General features: G+C 40.8%; 1 protein-coding gene across 1 annotated transcript in view; it reads right to left on the bottom strand.

Moving 5' to 3' along the window:
* The window catches only part of ELFN2 (extracellular leucine rich repeat and fibronectin type III domain containing 2), an 82,047-nt gene extending 57,781 nt beyond the window's left edge, over nucleotides 1-24,266 (bottom strand). Inside the window, exon 1 of the mRNA XM_072128937.1 lies at nucleotides 23,427-24,266. The gene's annotated coding sequence lies outside the window, so the exon portion shown is untranslated. The remainder of the gene's footprint in view (nucleotides 1-23,426) is intronic.
* Between the last annotated feature and the right edge of the window lie 1,314 nt (nucleotides 24,267-25,580).

Raw genomic sequence — 25,580 nt, 5'->3', positions numbered from 1 at the left:
CCCACTGAAAAACATAGTAGGGTTCTTGCACCGCCCTGCACCAAAAATTACAAATGCCCCTCAGTGACTATAGCAAATACAATGGGCCACATTTATTAAAGCCTTTGCACCAGTTCTGATTTTGCACTAGAAAGAATGTGCACACTGCTTGCACATGTATTTAAGAAGTGCCCGACCTAAAGGGGCGCCCGGTGCACAGTTGGAATGTGCGCCACATTGTTTAACGCACCATAACAGAATTGTGTTTTGCGCACTATGTTAAAGGTGAACCAAGAAAAAATGCACCACTGTGCGACACTTTTTATGAATTTGGCGCCCTCTACACATTTCACAGGCAAACTGCACTTGATAAAATGTGGCCCGTTGTATGAAAATATTGCTCTAAGGCAGTGACATACATAGAGCCTGAACAGAAGGGTTCACACTCCTTAACCCCTTAACGCTGCAGCCCTTTTTAATTTTTGCTTTTTCGTTTTTCACTCTCTACCTTCAAAAATCTATAACTTTTTTATTTTTCCATGTACAGAGCTGTGTTTTGGCTTATTTTCTGCATAACAAACTACATTTCAAAATGGTGGTATTTAATATTCCATGCCGTGTACTGGGAAGCAGGAAAAAAACTCCAAATGCAGTGAAATTTCCCTGTATGCCCCAAATGATGTCTACTTTATTCTTTGGGTCAGTACGATTACGGGGATACCAAATTTGTATAGGTTTTATAATGTTTTCATACATTTAAAAAATTAAAACCTCCCGTACAAAATTTTTTTTGGCATTTTGCTGTCTTCTGGCGCTAATAACATTTTTATACTTTAGTGTATGGAGCTGTGGGTGGTGCTGTTTTTTGCAGATTTTGATGACGTTTACAATGTTATCATTTTTAGGACTGTACAACCTTTTGATAATTTTTTATAGAATTTTTAATTTTTTTTAAATGTCAAAAAAGTGCCATTTTTTACTTTGGGCGCAATTTTCTGTTACGGGGTTAAACACAGTGAAAAACTGTTATTATATTTTGATAGATCGGGCATTTTCGGACGAGTCGATACCTAATGTGTTTATGATTTTTGCTGTTTATTTATATTTATATCAGTTCTAGGGAAAGGGGGTGATTTGAGCTTTTAGGTTTTTTTATTATAATTTTTTTTTTCAGACTCTCTAGGGTACTTTAACCCTAGGTTGTCTGTACGATCCTATCATATACTGCCATTCTACAGTATGGCAGTATATGTGGATTTTACTCCTCTTTCATTACAATTGTAATGAATAGGTTAACCCGAAGTAGCCGGAAGACAACTAGTCTTCGGAAGACCCGAGGCTACCATGGCGACGGATCGCCGCTCCCCGATGATGTCACAAGTTAGGCAACGCCCCCTTGCGCCAAAAAAAGACGGAGGAGTCGGGATAGTCTGAAATATTTGTTCTTTCTGGTGCAAACTCATTATAAATGATCCGCAACAATTCTGTGCCAAAAAAAAAACAAAATATCCCGGCATTTTTTAGTCGCGGAGACAATAATACATCTGATCTACCCCATTGTGTCATATAATTGCTGACAATTATCTAATGTCAATGGGGCTACATAGGGTAGCTGCCCTCTTATACCTGCAGGCAAGGAAAACAGGAGATGTGCATTCTGACATCCCCTCCTATTATTTCACTATCCCCATTACAAATGCACATTCACCTTGACTGATCAAGTATATATATATACTATATATATATATATAATTATATATATATATATAACTGAGAGAAGGATTTACATCCCTCATGTACCGTAGGTTGCTGATATAAATCAGTATGGAAGTGTGAACTTCCAAAGACAAATCAGCTCACCCAACAGTCCAGACAGTTCAAATCTCCGACTCCAATCGCTCCCGCACGGATAACCTTGGCCACAGGTGCACACAAAGCAGGTAATGAAGAAGAGGACGTACATCCAGCTGAGCACGGAGAGTCGGCAAATAGATAAAATTAACAGCGTTTATTTAATCCTTTTAAAAAATAAGCATGTACAGCACAGTACATCGGATGGAAGGAAAAGACATACAGGCAACAAGCCTACGCGTTTCGGTACATGACCTTATTCATGGCTTCTGGTTGCTGATACTGTGATTGTTTTCGGAAGACCCGAGGCTACCATGGCGACGGATCGCCGCTCCCCGATGATGTCACAAGTTAGGCGACGCCCCCTTGCGCCAAAAAAAGACGGAGGAGTCGGGATAGTCTGAAACATTTGTTCTTTCTGGTGCAAACTCATTATAAATGATCCGCAACAATTCTGTGCCAAAAAAAAAACAAAATATCCCGGCATATTGGTTTGAAATTTCCCCCTGAATTCCCTCTTGCTAGTCCCTTTAAAGGGAACCTGTCACCGCTGTTTGCAAACATTTTATGTTGAGCAGGTTCCACTAGAGCCCATTTAGTATAAGGGCACCCTTTTTTCATCTAAAATCTTTGCTCACAAATGGATGAATTGATTGATTCTCTGCCAGGATACTATTTAATCCAGCGTTTCAAATTTTGTTGAACAGTTAAAGGATTGGTCCTAATAATCAAGCACAGTGATTGCTCCCATAGAGAATGGAGTGGCAGGGAGCTTGCCCTGCTGCCACTCCACCCACTGGTGAGAATGAGATCCCTGTTCTCTGCAGAGCTGGGGGACCTGTTCTCCCAAAATAACAGCGTTATAAAGATTTTCCCATGAAAGAATATTTTCACATCTCAATCCCCTTGTGATGTTAACAATAAAGATAATTTTAACCCCTTACTTTACAATTTTACTCAGTTTTATTGCTGTTTTAGCTCCTATCACTCCCTAGGCTGCTCAGGGCAAAATCCCAGAGTATGGGGGGGGGGTCTCTCTAAGTAGACACGTTGCTCAATTATCCATCTAGTTCTGTGGGGTGACAATGTGGTTACATTATCAGGGTACAGGTGTATATACACTTTCATCTGGCTTCTGACATTGTACTAACACACTGACATATAGAAAGAGATGAGATGGATCAGAGATGCATGAGATGATTACACAGAGGCTGATAGACCATTACACTGTTACACTGTTAGCTCTGCTACATCTCACAAACATGTGCCTGCCTCCCCCTTCCCCCGGATCACTTATCTCTTTGTAGCTTGTTGTTTGCAGTCTCTCTCTCTGCTCACCAACTCCTGGCAGGAAGTGTTTATGTCAGTGTGCAGCAGTGTGAGCTCCGTGCAGGGGTTGGGGCTACAGCCACACAGAACAGACACACAGAAATCTAATCTGCATGATCTCATCCAAGATGGCTGCCCGACCCCAAGTCAGAAGTTACAGGGTCTAGGGGCAACTGAAATTGTATACAGCAGGACTGATAGAGACAGGTTGGAATAATATCTGTGAAATGCTGTATTTTTGTTAATAACAGTGAATTAGAGAATGTGTTATTTTGTTATCCTGAGTACATATAAGAAACTTGTCTACGTGGGAATACCCCTTTAAAGAATACAACTTATATATACATATATATAATTTTAATTTCACTAAGTCCACATACTGAGTAGCTAATATATCAATCTTCACTTGGATCCCATCAAAATTATAACCTTGTGCGAGGAGTATATACATCTTTGTGATGTAGCCACTAGTAATGAGCGGACATGTTGAAATTTGGGTTTTCGTTGTTTGAAAAGCTGTCCAGGTTTTGATACCAGTGCTCGCACCAATCACATATGTTAACTGTTTAATTGCCACTGGCAAAGTAGCCAGATGTATGTAAATTACCCACAACGGCACGCATGCCTGGACCACCCCAGCGTGCACTGCCACAGGTAATTGAAATGCTGCTGGCGACAATGCAAGCAGCATTTAAACAGTTAGCGCCAGTTAGTGCCAGCATGGATCACAGGGGGTTAATTGTGGAGGATGTTGAGCTGAGCCCCAGTATGATCATGTTCAGGGTCTAGGGGACCCAAACCCACAAAGTTTGGTACAAACCTGAACTTTGCTTTCCGGGTCTGCTCAGCACTAGTAGCCGCAGCTTGATGGAATTTAACTTTCCTGCCTAATTTTTCCCTAAATTTCCTAAATAGAAATATAATATCAGTAAACCTACTGCAGACAAAACAGCTTGAAGAGTGTCTAGAACCGAATCTGAAAATAGTCCTCATATCAAGTGGAGAAAATGCTCTCATATAAGAACACCAGAGGAATGCTTGACATAGAGAAAAACCAAAGTATTAGATTAGAGCTTGAAAACCAGAACTATCAAAGAAGCAGAAGAATACTTCACTTCCAGAAACATAAACGATTTGTATACCAAGGGATGGGCACATAGCGATACTTCACACAGTATCAAGCGCTTCATGTAAATACAGTTTTAGTGTTTAATAGAAAAACCTTCTAAAATACTTTACCGTTTTACATAAGGCCCCACATATCTCACGCCGCTCCATCATTGTCATTTATGTACTTTAAAAGCAAAAATGCTGAGATTTCCATACTAACTCACTGAAGTGGAGCCCAGGACATAATAGCGATTATCATCTACTCTATTACTCTATGGATTTACTTTTTGGGAAAACTCTTGTTATACATATACATATAACAGATATAGAATAATGGGGGGGGGGGGCATTTATCATCGCCTTTCAAACAGAAAAGTGGCAAGAATATTTTTCCGTTGTTGCTCCTCTTGTGCCTTATTTATGAAGTATCCACGCCAAATTTTCAGCGCCACAACTTATTCTGTTTTTGGGCACAAAATTGTGGCGCCTCTTGTGAATCTGTCACTTACTTGCGCTTCTATTTTTTTTTTGTGGCGCACTTTTTGGCACACAATTAGAGCTGTTAAAAGCTGGTCTAGGGAGTTCTACTTCACCTTCACGAATGGGGAGACAGTTGTTAACCTTTTGGTGTGTGCCAAAACATGAATCCCTTGTGCCATAAACTTACATCACACAGAAAAAAATAGCATGTTTCCAGCACCCTGCACCCAACCCCCCCTCCCCCACAATGGGGCACATTTACTAAGGGCCCGAACAGCGCATTTTCGTCGGGTTTCTAGGAAATCTACCACTGGGATAGACAAGATTTCAACCAAAATCACTTACTTACTGGTCTGCTGTCCCTGACTCCAGTACATATTTTTTTCACTTACTAATTATGCACACCTACTGCATGCTAACATAGCCACCCACTCCCACCCAACTGCTCGAGAGCTGGTGACGTCACCCAGCTCTCGGGAAGTGTTGCAACTGCGAGTGCTCCTCCCCTGGGAGTAGGTGGCTACTCATTAGGCGTGCATAATTAGTAGCTGAAAGGGCGCCGTGCTGCCTTTGTGACGTCCACAGAAGCACCTGGCGCTATTTAGCATATTTTAAAACTCAATTTTTCTGCGGAATAAAGACATTTCAGCACTATTCAAGTTATGTCCCAGAGTCCGGCACAGCAGACCCACAAGTAAGTGTATTTGGTTGAAATCTTTTCTACCCCAGTGGTAGATTTCCTTTAATAAAGAATTATGCTGGATCCTGCCTTCTACTTATGGATAGATCTGTACGCTGTGCAAATGTCACCATGCCACTGTGTCCAAAATAAATAGCTCACCATTAATAAATTATAACCACACGTTACAAATATAGCAACAGGTCTACTATAATATTAATATCACCTCAACAGCGATCCAGGGATCACGTCATCCATCATTCTCAATGTCCCTATCTTTAAGACTTGCCACAAGACTCATCTAGTGATTAAATACACATGGCTGCCAGCATATCCGCTGTGCCTCCTCCCATCATATATTCATCAAATTCTAGGTTTTACATCTGCATAATGCTTGTCTCATATCATTGATGTGAGGTTATGATAATTTTGTAATTGTTCCATGATAACAAATTCTAAGAGGACCTACAAGCACTCAGAATATTTCATTTTAAGTAAATATTATGTTCTAGTAGAATAACTATTCGGCAATATGTATTCATAAAAACTGGCAACAGGCCATTCTCTGTTCTCTGTGAGTATATATGAGTGTTCCGATTCCCTTGGGATACAGAGTGTGTCCTGCACATTTTGACACTGTCCTATCAGAGATTACAATGACTATCACATGACCTCATCCTCGTATAAAAAAGTACAGTCCATATATAGCCATTACATTATATAGAATGGAAACAGTGTTTTTTCCCTTGGGCAGAGAAGTCAGAAGTAGCCTGATAACTCAGTGGTTAACTTTTAAGTGGTTGGAAACACTCATTTAAGCAGATTTATGGTCATTGTATTTAGAATTTTTCTTACAGATGCAGCACTGGTTAACATGACTGACTTAACCTGTTAACCAGACACAATTACACAGCCTGTAGTATGAGCAAATACAGGGAACCACCAGTTTTCTGTGATGTTAGAAAGTTCTATATCTCTAAATGAGTGTTTCTCATCACTTTGAAGAACAAAGGTAAGAACTGTCAGACTGATTCCCTAATGGACGTGATGCACAATAGAAAAATAATTCCCTACAGAAGATAAACCATGTAACATTTAAAAAGAACCTGTCCACAGGGATCCCTCACCACAACCCACACAAAGTACATTTTTAGATATCTTTATACATGTTTAACTGATACCTCTATTGAGGGGATTAGAGTCACCATTCTTTTAAAAAAAAAACACTTTAATTAATGTTCTCTGTTGCAGTCATGACGGTGGAGAGCTGAAGTATGCAGTCTGTATACCCCACCTACTCACTGACATTGACACTGCTAACCCAGCCACCTCATGAATGAGGGAGATACATGACTCTCTCAATAGCAGCATGAGGTTGATTTTTCTTCATATACCCAGGTCTCTCGTTTTCCCCATGAGAGACCTGAGGGAGTGGTTAATGATGTATCAGTGCTGAGTCACACACATCCCATATCCCTCTCTCTCTTTCTCTCAAAATTCCAGCAAATGATTGTATAGAATATACTACCTTTCCTACAGCCCCTACAGGGCAATGTAAAGGGAGCTGTATATATATGTAGTTGCATATTGGCAGATGGTTCCAAGTACTAGTTTCAGACTGGCAGCATGTTTGTGGCAGTGAGACCCATCAATTAGAAAGAGCGAGTGCAATGTAGTGATTACTGCATATGCAGGACCCCATTAATATCATTGGACTCACATGATGTGATTTGCATACAATTTTACCAAAAATAAATTATAAAAAAAAAACATAAAAGTTCAAATCACCCCTCTTTCCCTAGAACTGATATAAATATAAATAAACAGTAAAAATCATAAACACATTGGATATTTTCATGTCTGAAAATGCCCAATCTATCAAAATATAATAACAGTTTTTCACTGTGTTTAACCCTGTAACGTAAAATAGCACCCAAAGTCGAAAATGGCACTTTTTTGCCATTTTGAAAAGCATAAAAAAATCAGTAAAATGTGATCAAACGGTTGTACAGTTCTAAATATGATAGCATTGAAAACTTCATCAAAAGTCACAAAAAATTACACCACCAACAGCTCCTTACATCGAAGTATGAAAAAGTTATTGGCGCAACAAGATGGCACAAAAAAAAATAATAATTAGTACAGGGGGTTTTAATTTTTGTAAATCTATGAAAACATTATAAAACTTATACAAATTCGGTATCCCCGTGATCGTACCAACCCAAAGAATAAAGTAGACATGTCATTTGGGGCGTACATTGAAATCCGTAAAATCCAAGCCCACAAGAATTACGACGCAAATGCATTTTTTTTTCACAAATTTCACTGCATTTGGAATTTTTTTCCTGCTTCCCAGTACATGGAATATTACATACCATCACCATTTTGAAGTACAAGCCATCACACAGCTCTGTACATGGAAAAATAAAAAAGTTATAGATTTTTAAAGGTGGGAAGTGAAAAATGAAAAGGCAAAAACGGGCTGGGTAGGAAAGGGTTAAAGGGGTTATCCCTTTAATAAACGTGTACTTACCTCGTCTGGTGCTGCTGATGTCCCACACCGCGGTCCGTCTCATCTGTGTGCAGGCCGGAAGCTCCCATCCGACACCATCTCAAAGCGCTTACAACGCTGAGAGATAGGGACGGATGGGAGGAGCCGGCCACATCGCCGGCCGAAAGCTTCCTGTGCACGGCTTCTGTGCCCCTGTAAACAAACAGGGGCACAGATCAAACAGGCCCCGGCACGGGACATCAGCGACACCGGAGGAGGTAAGTACACTTTTATTATTTTTAATAGCCCACCCCAGCCCGGCCCTAAGTAATTTTTTATAACCAGATAACCCCTTTAATCATTGTTTTAAATGAAGTTTTTTTTGGGGGGTGGGTTAATTTAAATGACAGGTTTTTTTTCCATGATAGATGCAATGCAATAATACAAAAAATAAGTTTGCCCTCGAAGATGCATTTTGCCTTTATAGTTTGCTACAACTGTTTATTAACTTTTGGAGAGTCAAGTTAAACTTTGCTAAAACTGTATATCAATTCCCTTGGCTTTGAGATGGGATTTACTTTTGGTAACCATGGATTTTCCCACTGTTCTTCTTCTGTGTGAGAGATATGGGGGGTCATTTACTAAGGGCCCGATTCACGTTTTCCCGACGTGTCACCTGAATATTTCCGATTTGCGCCGATTTTCTCCTGAATTGCCCCGGGCATTTGGCGCACACAATCGGATTGTGGCGCATTGGCGCCGGTGTGCACGCAACGGAAATGGGGGGGCGTGGCCGAACGAAAACCCGACGGATTCGCTGAGAAACCGCTGCATTTAAAAAAAAATAAGTGTTGCACTTACCTTCACCCGGCAATGGATCGTGATCTCCGGCGGACCTTGGCGGACTTCAGCGCAGCAGCGACACCTGGTGGACGTCGAAGGAACTGCCTTAGTGAATCGCCGGAAGACCTGAATTCACCGCAGAGTACGAGCCGCTGGATCGCGAATGGACGGGGTAAGTAAATCTGCCCCATGGTGAGCGATAGATATGGTGACTTCTTTCCTGTTAGTATCCAATGGCCACCATTTGTAATTCTTGTCTGTACTTTTCTGTTTTGTAAGTGCTTTTGATACAGTTGAATGAAATGACTTGTATCGCTTTATATCAATGGCTTCTCAACTGGGAATTCAAGGTATTAAATTGGACAAACTGTTCAAGCATGAGGAACCTGAATTCATTTTTCCTTATTGATTCTCTCATCTCCATCTGTGACATCTGTGCACTCTCAGCATTAGACTCCTAATCTATATTAACTTTATAGATTCTATCTTTTCTAAGGATTGGCTTCAGTTCTAGAACTTTTCATTTTTGTAGAGGAATAATAAAAATGTGTCTAGATTTTATTTTCTATGCATTGATATAGCTGACAGTAGTCAAGTTATTGTTCTCAGTACAAAAGGAACATAATGCAGATACTTATCCACAGGGGCAGATAGAGACTGTCATGGACCCCGGGCTGTATGAAAATTGTGGCCCCCTGCAAGTCAAAATATTGACACTTGACACTTTGACACTTACTGTCTATATAAGGTACTAGAACCAAGAAGGGGAGGGGGGTTCTGTTAGCTTTAACCCCTTAACAACATGGCCCTTTTTTGTTTTTTCATTTCCATTTTTCACTCCCCACTTTCAAAAAGCTATAACTTTTTTATTTTTACACATAAAGAGCTATATGATGGTTTGTTTTCTATGATGGTAATCAATTTTCCATGTCATATATTGGAAAGCGGGAAAAAATCCAAATGGTGAAAAAACGCATTTGCTCCTTTTCTTGGTGCTCGTATTTTATGGCTTTCACTTTGCGTCCCAAATGACATGTATATTTGCAAAAGGGCAAAAAAGTGTCATTTTCAACTTTGGGCGCTATTTTACATTATGGGGTTAAACACAGAGAAAAAATGTTATTATATTTTGATAGATCAGGCAGAAAGACAGGAAGACTCAAGGCTGTCTTAGCAACGAATCTCCGCTCCCCAATGACGTCACGGGAAGGGACGATCATTGATCATGCGCTGCCATCTTTTTGATGCTGCCGTCAGCTTTGATGGCAGCGATCAACGAAATAACACCCGCGATGAAAGCTAGCACCGATCGCGGTTGTTACCGGTAAGTCTTTGCTGCAATATGGAGAGGGCACAGCTATTACGCGCCGGTAAGGGGTTAAGGACCGTTGGAGGACGTGAAAAAGTTTTTCATGAAAGGATTTTATACACATGTACTACAAGAGTCGGCACTCGTGTATGAGATTTAACCTCTTAAAGAGAACCCGTCAGGCAAAATAACCCCCCTAAACTAAATACATTTTCATAAACTGCCATTAGAGAGCATTGCCTCTATCCCTTCTTTGTCTCTCTACATGCCTGTAAACTTAAGCAATGAGGTCCTAAAGCTGTATGCAAATGTCCTGTGAGATGTCCAATGAGTCATTAGCATATTCAAGCTGTTCAGCTTATTCATGAGTGGGAGGCACAGCCACACCCCCAGTGCATGACTGACAGCCTGTATAATGGTGTGATGTCTCCTCCATGTGCTTCCTGGTGCTTGCGCCCCCTGCAGTCTGTGTGTGTGTATACGAGATATACAACAGCTCCAGGATGCAGCCATGTTATAGCAGAACATGTCAGGTACTTGTGTAGCTGATGTCTGTGTCTCTGTGTATTAATAGGATGCAGCATGTCAGCAGATAAAGCACAGACACTAGCAATGCTTTACTATACATTACACACAGACATGAGCAGGAGGAGGAGAGGGGGAACAAGGGTGACATCACTGCCTCTGACCATGTGACCAGCCTCATTTAAATAATAAAGAAAAGATGATTTTGCAATGATTAATCTATGAAGTGACTAGATAAAGGCAGGGATGGGATCCTTGTGAGCTGCTCCAACAGGTAGTAGTGACAGGACTAGTGACAAGGACCTGATGACAGGTGTCCTTTAAGGACCACACCATTTTCCTTTATTGCATATTCATTTTTCACTCCCCTTTAATAGATTTTTTTTTTTTTAAATGAAACTTCTTCTGCAAAAAAAAAAAATCTTAATTTTGCCCTATTCGGACACTAATAATTCTTTCATACTTCATCAGACAGACCTATATAAGATGTCAATTTTTGCAGTACCATTGACTGTATGACCTTTTGATCACTTTTTATTACATTCTTTTTCTGTTGGCAAAAGGGGAATAAAGTGGTGTTTCGGACATTTGGGCGCTATTTTCCACTACAAGGTGTTTTTATGTGTCGATAGATATAATATATCTAAAACATGCTGCCTGCAGATATGAAACTATATACAATCTGCTCAGCTCCTCCTGCTCTATAACATGCTGTCTGAAGATAGGAAACTATGCGCATTCTGGTCAGTTCCTCTTGCTTTATAACATTCTGCCTGCTAGTAGTTCACTATGTCCAATCTGCTTAGTTCTCCTTGCTGTATAACATGCTGCCTGCAGATAGAAAACTATGAAGAATTTGCTTAGTTCCTCCTGTTCTATAACATGCTGCTAGCAGATAGGATACTACAGGGCTTTCTATACTATAGGGTGCCTATAGAGTTTTATATATAACACACCAGCTTTTCATGCTTTATAGCATGTTGCCTGCAGATAGGACACTGTATTCAATATGCTCAGCAAATCCTTCTCTATTACACGCTGCCTGCAGATAGTACACTATGGGGGGCATTTATTATTTCTCCTGTGCCAGAAAATGACCAACTTGCGCAACAAAACTGTCTAAAATGTCTTCTAACATTTATGAAGGCTTAAAGACCATATGGCCCTTTTCCAAGTTATCCAACAAAGGCGGCGTGGCCTTGTGACAAGAGGGCATAGTCATATTGAAATTAGTACGTGCACCAAAAAATTAAGGAGGGTGCGCCAAATTGTGGCACACAGTGTAGACCAGCTAAAACAGGTCTAAAAGTAGAACTCGACAGTCTTATACTGCGACTGATTCATTAACACAAGGATGAATCCGGCACGGCACAAGACTAGTGGTGACAGATCTGCACTGTCAGAGCCTGCAACACATTCATTAATTCCCCTTATGTTCCAGCTCATCCTGCTCTTTACCATGTAGCATGCAGATTGGATATTATGTTCAATCTAGTCAGCTCTTCCTGCTTTATAATATGCTACCAGCAGATAGGACTTTCTAAACAACACATTGCTGATTGTAGCGGTCTTCCAGGTTCCCTTTAAATAGTATACAGTAACTGAGGATGAATATGGAGATGTCCTGATACATTAGACTTTCACATTTTACGTTAACATTCCAAAAGGATAAACAGAGGAAGGCCCCCGAGGAATTCATACAAACACACAATCAAGTTTCTATGGCAACTGGGAAAATTCACAACATCACCCCCAAATCTCCCATCCATGAGTCTTGTTGCATGGAAACCAATTCAATTGACCTTCCTTCTTGTAAATGCAGGCAGTGATAAAGAGTTTATGCAGTGCAGGGAAGTTAAAGGGGTTTTCCCATTTCGGCAAATTAATGTCATTGTTTGTATAATAAAAAGTTATATAATTTTACAATATACTTTCTGTATCAATTCCGCACAGTTTTCTAAATCTCTGCTTGCTGTCTTTCTATAGAAAGCTACCATGTTTACTTCCAGTGGATAGAAATCTGACCATGGTCGTTATATCACAGACAGTAATCAGAGCTGTGTGATATAACGAGCCGTGCACCTGTGTGACCATGGTCAGATTTCTATCCACTGGAAGTAAACATAGAAGCTTTCTATAGAATGACAGCAAGCAGAGATTTAGAAAACTGTGCGGAATTGATACAGAAAGTATATTGTAAAATTATATAACTTTTTATTATACAAACAATGACATTAATTTGCCGAAATGGGAAAACTCCTTTAATAGACTGGGACCTTGTAGTTGTAGGACCTTGCTGTGTAATACAACAGTGCAGATTATAATCCTGCAGTACAGACGCAGATCACGGCCATTAAATATACTGCAAATGACTGGCAATGCCATTGTGTGAATGTGCAGTCCCTTAAAGTAGTGCTCGGAGAAAATCCATGGGATTGATACAGTCGTGTGGCTGTGAGTTAATGTGCAGTGATATAAAGGCAAAATCCTATCCCAGCTGAAGGATATAGCGGGACGGGCACTAAGTGCAATCAATCGTCAGATCCAGTGGAGTAAATATCCCATCTCCTGATGTAAATGAATAGATATCTGGAGCGTTGCAGTGGCCGCTTTAATGGGCTTCATAAAGAACCTTCTCGCTCAAATGGCTGCTCGTGACATTGATGAAAATATCAAGCGGTTAATTCGAAGCAGTGTCACTTTGTTAATGTGCAGCGACCTTAATGCAGTAGCGGTAGGTTAAGAAAAGCGATGATCTTATTTTAAGATGCGGTAGGAGAAAATTGATTGGTTAAGCCCTTAATGCATTTCCAGAAGGATGATGTGCTATGGGACTCTGCGTATAATTAAATGGGACCTGAAGCCAGTCCGCACCACACTGGTAGCGAGGGGGCACCGCTATCTCTGTGCCAGTTATCTTCTGTGTGTTTGTGCTTATTCTTGCTATCTGTCCTTACTTGCGGGGCAATGTACTAAGTGAGAGCAGAGCCAGAATTACTTAATAACCGATTTGAATATTTCACCCGCTTGGGGACATGCATTAAAGGCGATGCGCCTCGTTAGCGGGTGACGTGCGCGGCATCACTTAGCGAGCGCGCTCTTCTGAAGCTTACTGTATGTCTTTGTTAAAGCTTTTATGTGTATATAGTATATTTTTGACTCCAAGTTTCCTTAGATGTACTGTCATGGTTATTAATCTGGGCCAGATACATTTTTTATAGTCTTTAGACACATGAAGAAATGTTTCTAATCATCTAAAACTTACACCACTTGTATTGGATATAAAATGAAATAACAAAATCATAAAATGTCAACAAAATATATAAAGCATTTTTTTAAAAAATTCAATGGGATGTTCCAATAACATCAAGTTGTCCCCCACCCATGGGCTATGATTAGTGGGGGTTCCAGGGGTATGACCCTCAAGGATAACAGGAACGGGGGTCTTGCACATGTACCCTAATTCTCAGCTCATGTATATGGTTCAGGTGGAGATAACCTCTCATAGTGCTTAAAGGAGTTAGCCACTTTCCAATAAATCTGTTCCATTGGACGGGTCTCAGCATGTACATTTACCTGTGTCTTTGCCTCCTGTGAGAGCCTTAGCCTTTCCCTGTTATCCACATGCTGCACTTTGCATCTCCACACAAGTTCCTGTCTCTCGCTCCTTCAGTATGTCTGTCATGGCAGCCTCCAGTGTGTATTTTTTCTCTCCGTCCGTCTCACTGACATACAGAGGGGGAGGAGCTGCAGCAGTCATAATCTCCTGCTGCAGCTCCTCCTATTTATCAGTGTACAGACATGTAAGCAAACATCCAGAGAGAGTTTGCAGACAGCACTGAAGGAACCATTAGGGATGATTAATCAGTTGTTGAACATCCAGGGAATAAGATTTAGGCAGTGAAGGCACATAGGCAATTTCTGTAAAAAAAAAAGTGGCCAACCTCTTTAACTGCTTCCATCATTGCCACAGACACTGAATGGAGCGATAGTGTGCATGTCTGACCTGCTAATCGAAGAATTTGGGGTATAATGGATCACTCTTCTCATGATTCCACACCACATGGAGCCACACTGATGTTACCTGAATACCCCTTTCATGTTAAAAGGAGGTTTCATCAGGTTTTACCCCACTAAACTACTAGTGCCCACTGGTAGGGTATGAAATGTACATCTTTTATATGAAATCTCACACTTTTCCCTATAAAAAACTTGGTCAAAGTCAGGTAAAAATGACTCTTCTGATCCCATTTCATATGAGATGAGTCATCTTTAGTGGTTTCAAGGGTAATGTCTATTCAGAAGTCTCTATCTCTTGGCTACAGAACTGGACATACAGATTAAAACAGGACAGGAACTGGATCTTTATCTGCAGCTTACATATTCAACTATGTATTTATCTGCTTGTATCTCTGGCTCTGTAGATGACAGAACCGCAAGCCTGATGTAATCTAAAAGATGCGATTTTTATCTTTAATATGGCACAAAAATATTGTTTCTATTATTGCTTTAGAAGGGACACTACCCCTTCAAACAAGATAAACTTGACTCATCTCATGCGAAAATGAGGGGAGAAGAGTCATATTTGCCTGACTTTGGGGGAGATTTTTTTTTTATAGGTGAAATGGGTGGGATTCCACATAAAAGAATTTTAGATTGTATTTTTTCCTAAAAGATTGCTTCTGATAATAGACTATTTGTAATGTTTATATATTTGTAAACCTTTAAGTTGGATGTTTGAATTTTTAATGAAAATTCATCAAATGTTTAGCATTTTTGTAACTGTGCCCATGAGATGTATCCTGCTCCCTGTGTTCCTCATGCTTGAAACCACATTAATGTTCCTCAATTTCAGTCTTCCAGAACCAACAACTAACTGGTCATGAGTTGGGAATATCCCATAGAGAGAGAAATATTGTAACAATTCTTGTATCGACCTTTGCAATACTAAGAGCATCATCCTAATGAGACCTGTTGGGGGACCTGGGGAGTGGTGTTGGGACACACTGCCCCATACTAATCCAGGATATGGGAAAAGTAGCTTTCTACTGTTTCTAGTAGCATTACATACAAACCTTGCAAATACTAGAGAAACCAGCCATCAATCATCTCCAGTATTCAGAGACATCAAGTCGAATAAGCCAAATATTCCCCTGGATTGCATCTGGTGGATGTTATTGAATATACCACTATAATGTATTATTTATGGCCCTGACATGGAATATGAGAAATACAATATGTATTACAGGGTGAAGTGTTTATGGGGTCACTCAGTGTAATGGGCTATATGGGATAGTCTGTTCATAGACTGGATAGACTAAATAAAATAAGGCAAAATTACTGGTCACGTTTGGCTCTACAATATTTTCAGGCATAAAAAGAAGCTACCCTCCCATCCCCATTATTAGGAATTTAAAGGGATAGTTCTGATTTTTTGAGTATCTGTTCCTTTTGACTTTTATTATACATTTAATAACAATCCTCATAAATTTGTGGGGTGCCGTTCCTGTTATTCCTCATAGACTCATTTTAAAAAAACTGGCAACATGGTGTTATCAGTTTGGGGTCTACTTATAGAATCTGACTTATCTAATCAGCTAACATTGGCAGACACACCCCTTTTACTAGAATAATGGATACAGTAAGGCTTATTAACGCGGATGCACTTTCGTCTGACTTTCTGACATTTTGGGGTTTTGTGTGCCTATGTATTTAACAGAGGATTATGACGCACGCGATCAGACTGTGGCGCAGCTGCGCTGGCTTTCATGTGACAGAAATCGGGGCGTGCTGTCGGACGATCCAACTGATTCAGACTGAGCGCGGGTTTCAACTTTCAAATTGTGTCACAAGCCCAAGCATTTACATGCACCAGGAAGAAGAAGGTGAACTCTGTCGGACCTGAGCGGGGAAGCGACACATACAGGATATAGGGTGCACGATCTTAGTGAATCGCGGCAGAGTGAATGCACTTTCTGTGAATTCCTCCGGACGGGTAAGTAAATGTGCCCCACAGTGTTCAGTTCATTCCTGAATATTCAGGAACTACAGCAGCACAAGAAATCTAAGTATATATTATAACAGACTTATTAGGAAAGGTGAGAGGTCCTATTAATAGGAGGGCAGCAATGTCCAGACTACTCGGGGGTCATTTATTATAGCTTTTCTTTCCTTCTGCTCCTCTTGTGCCTTAATTTATGAAGTGTCGGCGCCACAATATCGGTGTTCTCCTACACTCTTGACTTGTTCTATTTTTGGGCGCAAAATTTTGTTGCCGCCTGTGAATCCAAAAGTTTTTTGGGGCTTCTATTTTTCCAACTCGTTTTGTGGCGCAATTTTTGGGGCAAAAACAAAGCAGCCAAAAGCAAGTCTAATTGTAACTATCTTCCCTATAGGTGTCAGAATCTTGCATCAACATTGAAGCTCCCTCCCTTTTGTAGTTCCGAGCTATAACCTCTCTCACTGAGCCAACAAGTATTTCCATTTTAGTAAACTTTTTTGATCCAGATGAGCGAATCCTAAAATATTTGATCCGTTAAAAAATTTGATTTGGGTCCAAATTTATTCTATCTGAACAGATATTGCTCCTATTGTCCTCAATATTGATATATGACGCCTTCTAGGCCTGTGAAACACAGATTTACAACATTCAGATTTGATTTGGTACCTGAAAAATGCCAGATTCATAGCGGATCTATAAACCAATGAATAGATTCCACTATTTTTATTCCTCATGTAAAAAATATTGGGGCACATTTATCATACACTTGTGCTAAGATCTTCTCTACCCTGCACTGGCTATAGGTTGTGCCCCCTTCATGCCCCTCCACGCCCACTTGATATGGGCAATTACTAGCTGTGAACCAGGAATTGCTCCTATTTAAGGGCTTTCACACCAGTTTTCAGGGGTACAAGCCCCGACAAATGTGCCCCATTGTCTAGTGGCTTGTATTCGGGTGTAAGGTGCCATGCAACAAGCATCCAAGTTTTTGTAGAAAAAATTATAAGATTAAAATCCATTTTATTAAAGTAACAATTAAAAACTCGGACGTCACTAATACATAAATCTGACATGCTCTGAACCCGTAGATTCTCAGTTATAGCAAGTCTAGGGAATTCTAAACTTTTTAGCGAGTGCGCCATCAATCCCTTACACCACAAACTTACATCCCACTGAAAAATATAGCACAATTCCAGAGCCACCCTACGCCCAAATTAATAAATTAATATTCTTGCCTTTCAGTCTCATGAGGTCAAGTTCTTTAACCTAAATTTCTGGATTGGTTTGATTGGGAGAGACATCTGCCTGGAACTGGAAGTGTACATTACATGTGGATGAGAGGAACTTCAGGGTTCATGTTTGGTCTATGATATAGAGTATTATCCACTCCGGTTTGAAGATTTCCAGACACCCTGCATTACAGTCAATATAGATCAGTAACTCAGTCTAGGGAAAGGTTGAGTCATGTTAATCGTTGCAATTTATAACAAAAGGAGTTTCAGATGGAGTCATCATAGGTTTTCTTTACCGACACCAGAAACAAAAATAGAAATGGGAATGTACATTAGAATATGGTCTGAATCAGATGAGCTTACTGCCCCCATATACCCTGTCTTACAGATGTGCATGGCACTTTACAACCTTACACCCGAATACAAGCCACTAGACAATGGGGCACATTTGTCGGGGCTTGTACACCTGAAAACTGGTGTGAAAGGCCTTAAATAGCAGCAATTACTTGTGCACCGCCAGGAATTGCAACTATGTCCCACTTCCACATCAAGTGTGCATGGAAGGGCATGAAGGGGGCACAACCTATAGCCAGTGCAGGGCAGAGGAGAAGATCTTAGCACAAGTGTATGATAAATTTGCCCCAATGTGTCTTCAGAATTGTTATTTCACGAGGAATAAAGATAGGGCAATCTATTCGTTGGTTTATAGATCCGCTTAGTTATAGCTCTATCTACACCAGCGAGGGAGCTTCAATGTTGGTGCATGAGGCTCCTTTCCCTGGATTCCTTCCTCTGCTGATCTGTGTGGATGTTGGGTGCCGAACTTATTCTATGCATAAGTCATCAATATTGACATCTCGGAAGAAGCCTTTACACTGAAGCGGAACCATTTACACAGCCGATTCACAGAAGCGCAACATTTGATCCGACTTGTTGCACTAGCTGGAGGCTCGTTGACAGTTTCCAGGAGATTGTTTTTTTTTTCCACTACACACATTAAAGACTCCTGAAAAATATCTAAAACCAGCAAAAAAGACAGTACAGTCAATGCCAATCCAAGGATGAAACGTTTCAGTAGTAAAGTCCAGGTAAAGCGAGCGATACGCAAGAGAAATGGAGACTCTTTATCAACTAAAAGTTACCAAAATTTTCCCCAGTACATCCTTGTGTCCGTTATAATTACTCATTGCTGTGCAACACATGAAGCAGGAATCAAGGTTACAGGCAGTGACTCTGAATATTGCACTACATTAGTCCTGTACATTATTTTGTCAACATTATTTATTTTTCTGCATTATGTTGCGTTTGCAGGATTTCCATGACTGATCACCCATTCTAAGTGATCACGCGTGCCCAGGTTATACTGTGTTGCTGGCACAAGACCCTGATTTATGACGGCTTTTCAGGAGCGGCTCATCCAATTAATGTATATATAGCTATTGATTGGCCTACTATGATACATAATTAAGTTACAGACTGCATTGTTTTTCTCACATTGTGTGTACGCTACATTTCACAATAGTAAAAATAGCTGCTACAGAATTAGTAATGGCACCTGCTTTAAGCATCACTGGTGAAATGAGATAATGTACCATCTGTACGGGAGAACTGATTGGCCCTTAAACTTTACTTACGAGCTATAGGCTTTGCATCAACATGGCTGCCAGAGGCTGCGGCACTAGACAAGTCACGATCGAGACAAACCACTATAATGACGATATCCAAAGGCAACGAAATCTCAGCGAGTAGTCATGCACCGTATAGCCCTGCTTTAGCCCAATTTGGTAGGCTCTAATGGGGTGGTCTATCTAATAGATTTTGATATTTCCGGTATCACAAAAACATATATTGTCTATTACCGTATATATATTTCTTACCTATGTGTACATACATATATATATATATATAGAGAGAGAGATATTAGAGATATTGGGGCACCCGCGGTGCGTTCGGATTCGGAGCTGCCGTGATTCACTAAGATCGTGCGCCCGAGTTCCTGCATCCGTCGCTTCCGTGCAAAGGTCCGCCGGAGTTCTGCCTGGAGCATGTGAGTATTTGATCTCGCAACACAATTCCGTTTTTAAATCCCGCGGTTTGTCCAAATCCGCCAGGTTGTCCGACGTCCACCCCCCCCCCCCACATTTTTGTTGCATGCAAGCCGGCGCTGATGCGCCACAATCCGTTCCCGGATTGCCCCATTATTTCTTTCTTTCTTTTATCTTACCAGGTTACGTGTTGCATTGTAGCACAACACTAGATACATTTTTGGCTCGTGTGGTGTCTTTTACTTCTGAAAAACTATTGAAAGGGGTTTTCTGGAGGTTAAAAAACATGGCCGTTTGTTTCCAAACACAGTGCCACACCTGACTATGGTGCTGACCATGGTCAGGAGAGCTGCTGTTTTTGGTGGAAAGCAGCCATGTTTTTTATCTGCCAGATAACCCCTTTAAGCCAGGGATCTTGGAAGATGGAAAATGAACATTATGGATATCCATTGATTTCACTGGAAGGTTTCAGCCTTATGTTTTTTGAAACCCTGAAAGGCCAATACTGCCCCTGCAGCTGATCAAAGGGGAGGCCTATAGTAAGATAACTCACAATCAGCTAAGGCCCACAGTTTTCAATAGAAGTGTGAAACTGTGACTGGATCATCTGGCCCCCAGTCAACATAAAAATCATTCATCTCCAACATGAGACTTGCTCTATAGACAAACATCCCCCAAAAGTAGAAGCAGTGATTAAATTAATATCAAACTGGCACATCACACTGTATTCCATAAACATCCATTTTTTCCTCGCTATTTGCCAAGTGATAGAGCTGCCAGTGTGTCGCCATATTACAGTATCTGGCACACTTCTAATTAGATCCTACTTTATTTTGGATCTCAGAGAAGCTGCAAGTTAGAGCACAATCTCTAAGGTTTTGTCTCAGTCTCAAAGGACATTAGTAGTGCTGCCTTAATTTCAACAATTTTTATGTTGAAATTAATACATTGCCTGAAATTATTACATGTGGTCGTTAACTCTTTTATCATATAATTATAATTCGGAGCATCTATTTAATAGAATTGTACATTATGCTATCCTTGTATTCTTCCTAGAAATGAAATATACAATAAGGAGTTTCCCTGTCAAAGGGGTGTGTCTCTACACGGGTAGGGTAGAGTGGGTAGGCACACCCCCTGACTTGATAACACCTAGCTGTCAATTTATTTAAATATTTGTAGGATAAATAACTGAGTAAACGGCACAATGTAGAGTTCTAGGTAAAGTTTTCTCTGTATGTTATAGAGCAGTGGTGGTGAACCAGGGGTGTAACTTGAGGAGTTGCAGAGGGTGCGGTCGCAACCGGGCCCAAGAGGCTTAGGGGGCCCATAAGATGTCACTTTCCCATATGAGGAGACTAGTACTCTAAAGTATAGATTTTAGTCGGGGGCCTTGTACAGATTTAGCACTGGGACCCGTCAACTTCAAGTTATGCCACTGTGGTGAACCTATGGCACGGGTGGTACTCAGATCCCTCTCTGTGGGTTCCTAGGCCATCCCCCTAGGGATGCCCCTAGAGTTTGACAGACAGGACCTCCTCCTACTGTCCGAGGCAGCCCAGGATATGCAGTGTTCAGGGCTGTTATAAAGCGACTAATCTTTGTCTACCTAAAACTACAGAAGGGGGCAGGAGTTGTGGACAGAGCTGGATTGTCATTGGAGCTCCTGCACCGTGCCCCACAGTTCTGCCTGTTCAGTGGACCCTGGAGGGAAGATACAATGATTATCCAAATTACTCCTTCTACTTTCTACTGTATTGATGTCCTCTGCTTAAAATGGCCATGCATGTTTCGGTTGTAGTTTGGGCTCTTGGTCTCTAAAAGGTTCGCCATCACTGAACTAGAGAATCATTGAACATAGTACATATCAGATGCAGATGAATGTTGAGAGGCCCTAACTAACAGTTTTGATTTACCCCACTACTACGCCCCTGCTTGCCTTACTATATTCTAATGCTGGGGTATCCTCCGTCCATAGGGCTTTATATATGGTCAGGCTTCTACATGAATCTGTAGGTATACAATGTTTCCATAGAGACTGTGGTATAATTTTGCATATATAAAAAACAAACCTCTTCTCAAGTCGCCAACCCCAATAGGACCTGTTACGGTTTGTGACGTACTTCTCTGAATTAATAAATGACATAATAATTCTGGAGCATCTTTTCTTATAGTTCTGTTATTCCTCCTAGAAATAAATTGATAACTAGGTTGTATCAGTAGGGAGTGTGTCCCTACACAGCAGGTGTCATTTTCACATCAGCGCTACTGATGTGCCAGCTGTATCAAGACACACCCCTTTGACATGTGAGATATTAAAGCCCAGTTGACTGTTTATTCACCTATTTCTATGTGAAAAACCATATGATCCAGATTTGTTGTTTTATAGGAAATACAAATATTTGGTGGAAAGATCGTGTTTGGAAAGTCAAAAGCTCCTTTTTAATACCAGTATGGGAATCACAAGTGAAGGTTATCTATGATATGGACCAATTTCATCTATGAAAACTTTTTAACCCTTCTGAGACTCTAACAGAAGCGATCATGCATCATGCATGAACTTCAATGATACATCTCAGCAAAGGCCAAAATTATCGACACCCGGACCAAGGTTTTAATAAAAAGGAATTTAAATTAATTTTTCAACTAATATGAGAAAACCCTCTGGAAAATGCTGAAGCTACCCACATCACCATGACTAGACATGCATGGGAGTTGGAAAATTTCTAATCATCATCAACACACTATGGAAATGATGCTTCTCCCCGAATCAAAACAATGACTAAAGGAATGCACAGGATCTGGTCTTCATCCAAGTCGTAAGAAGGTGGCTATCCTCAGAAACGAATGAGCACATGAACTATCTAGATCCTAGCTGAGACTTCTACAATCACCATACACCAGGGAGCTGCAATATTACCAAAATCATTGTAGCATGCACAAACATGTATTAGACGGTAACCCCATCTACACACCAATGTACATAGAAGACATAAAAGTCTATAAGGAACAGCTGACGTGACCTACACATACTGTAAACCACCAGAAACTCCAATAGCAAGAACACATATCATGAGACACAAGGTAGCAGATGCCTTAAAACAAAACAATCAGATGCAAATATCATAAAAACAAAGCAGCATGGATGAGTGTATGACAGAATGGATACCCCTGCACACATGCCTACATAGACACGGATCTGCACACACTGGCATCAAATTGGCGTAGATACAGTACATCTGCATATCCGCTGATGAGCACGGGCAGACACATTTAATGAATTACACATGCAATATCCAAGATAAATCAAGTCATTCCTATTCCGCACACACCCAAACCAGCATGTTCACGTGTTTTACATCACATACAGCCTTATCACTTGGGTTCTCATACATTTTGGGCTAAGATCAGGCTGGATAGTACATTGCAAAATGCTCACAGTTAATGGAAGAAATGCATATGCAAAATGCAGCAAGTATCTAGGACACGGCACAATCCACGGCATGCATGTACTCATACACATACACCCAAAAAATATGTCACGCAGTTTACCAGTGTCTATGTATTATCGGTCCTTGCTTCTCATCTCTATGGCATTAGGGATCTGCTCATCCGCTTAGCAACCGGTGTCCCTGTCACTTTTCTTGCTCTTCTTGTCGCTGACGCTCCCCCCTATACGGTGTCACCAGCAGAGCTGTGTCCCTCGCGGCGCCAGAGACAGGCACCCAGACAGAAATCTTTCCAGATCTCCCCAGCTGTCTTACTCCAACAGATAGGCACCCACACAGCAAGCAGGCGAGAGAGAGAGAGAGAAGAAGGAGAAGGGAGGGGAGCGAAAATAGGAGGAGGATAAAAAGGCGAAAGAATACAGCAAACAGAATCCAGCAATGGAGCAAAGAGGATAGATGGATGGAGCAAGAGGAAAAAGAAGGATGTATTATAAAAATTCAGGAGAGAAATGATCTATATGGAGGGCGGTGGGGAAAAAAGAGCAGCGTGAATGAGGCATTAGACACTGCATAAGAGATGAGAGACATCTAGCAAATAAAAGGCAGGAGCATGATGGATGATAGGCGCACATTGAGCGAGAGAGAGAGAGAGAGAAGGTAAGAGAGAGCATAAAATCAAAGTGGTGAGGACAGGAGCCTTGCAAATCATGAACAGACTCCGCCAGTGCAGCACCAGACTAAGCGAGAGAGGAGATTATTGTGGGTCAAACCAGATTGAAAGCCAGAGAGAAGGAAACAAGGATGAAGGGAGAGACAGTGGGAAGCGGAGAGTGCAAAGAAACTGGCGAGAGATGAAAGAGAGAGAAAAAAAGAAATTATGAAAAAGAGAGAAAAGGAGGAAGGAGAAACAGAGAAAGGAGGAATTGGAAGCAGCCCAGGTTGTGTGTACTGTATGTTAGGAGAGGAGGGGGCGCACAGCATTCCACGATAGTGGAGATAAAATATACACACCATGTCAGGGAAAAAAACTGTACAAATCATGGGACAAGCAGCCACAACGCACAGTGACGTGTAGTGAGGGTCAGTGCGACTGTGCGGTATCACTGCTGATATACCCATCTGTACACATCAACACATTGTCCAGTCTATAGAGAGATCCAGTTATGGATGGTAGTATTTGATACACTACATTGACCAACCTCAATATCATTTATGTGCTGGGACATCTCCAGATATAATAAGCTGCTTGGGATCTCCTAGAGAAGGTCCCAGAGAATCTAGTCTGGAGTACGGCCAAGAACTCCCTCGCTAAGAAACAACCTTCAGGGTTTTTTTTTTTCTGGGGTGTCACTTACAGTACAATGAGTGACCGATGAGCCTCTCCATCCTGCAGTATGTGGAACCTCCTTCCAATAGTCTGAATCACCCTCTACGTAATAAGATGTGTCAGGGAGATTATGGCCTCCTCAACGTGTCTCTGTGACCTGCAGATCAATCAATCAAAATTAAATGAGAGTCAAAGAAGAGAGAGAAAAAGATGTGTAATACAGGAATTATCCTGATATGGCGACCAGGTCCGGAGCGGAGAAACACAAATGTTATACTGAGCCGGATCCAGAGCAGTAAGAAGGAAATCTGCCACATAACCAGGACCAGCGCTAGAGAAACCCTTACTGTGAATAAGAAAATCGCACATCATTTAAAGTGTATTCCCACTTAAATCATTCTGACTTGCTCAAAATCTCAATTTTAAAAACTTTTAAGACTATTTTAAAAACCTTACAAATTGATTTCTATGGTAGTTTCTGAAATTTGTGATGAATGGGAAGATGGCGAGTTATAGGTTATATTTACTTTATGTACTTCTTCCCCATAGAGGTAATCTTCCATGTTTTTTTCTGACTAATATCAGTATGGATCGGTGAAAGAATAAAATCGTGCTGTGTGGCCCCAATATCTCTACATATATATTATGATTAGGGTTAAAAGCCACTGCTTCTCCCACCAAGTGTTGTCCATACTTACTGAGTCTACAACAGTACCTACTAAATACAATCATAAGGCATATATATATATATATATATATATATATATATATATATATATATATATACCAAACAACTGCATAAGTAGGAGAGTCAGGTCCCCATAGCAGACTTCTGAATGGGATCATCTACCCCCTCAGAAAATATACATATTCATATACTCACAAAGGGGAGTTACAATTACACAGTATATACACAGCATATATACATAC

The sequence above is a fragment of the Engystomops pustulosus genome, chromosome 10, assembly GCF_040894005.1.
Source record: "Engystomops pustulosus chromosome 10, aEngPut4.maternal, whole genome shotgun sequence".
Taxonomy (NCBI): Eukaryota; Metazoa; Chordata; class Amphibia; order Anura; family Leptodactylidae; genus Engystomops; species Engystomops pustulosus.
The sequence above is the reverse complement of the archived record's forward strand: the minus strand, read 5'-3'. Positions and strand labels throughout refer to the sequence as shown.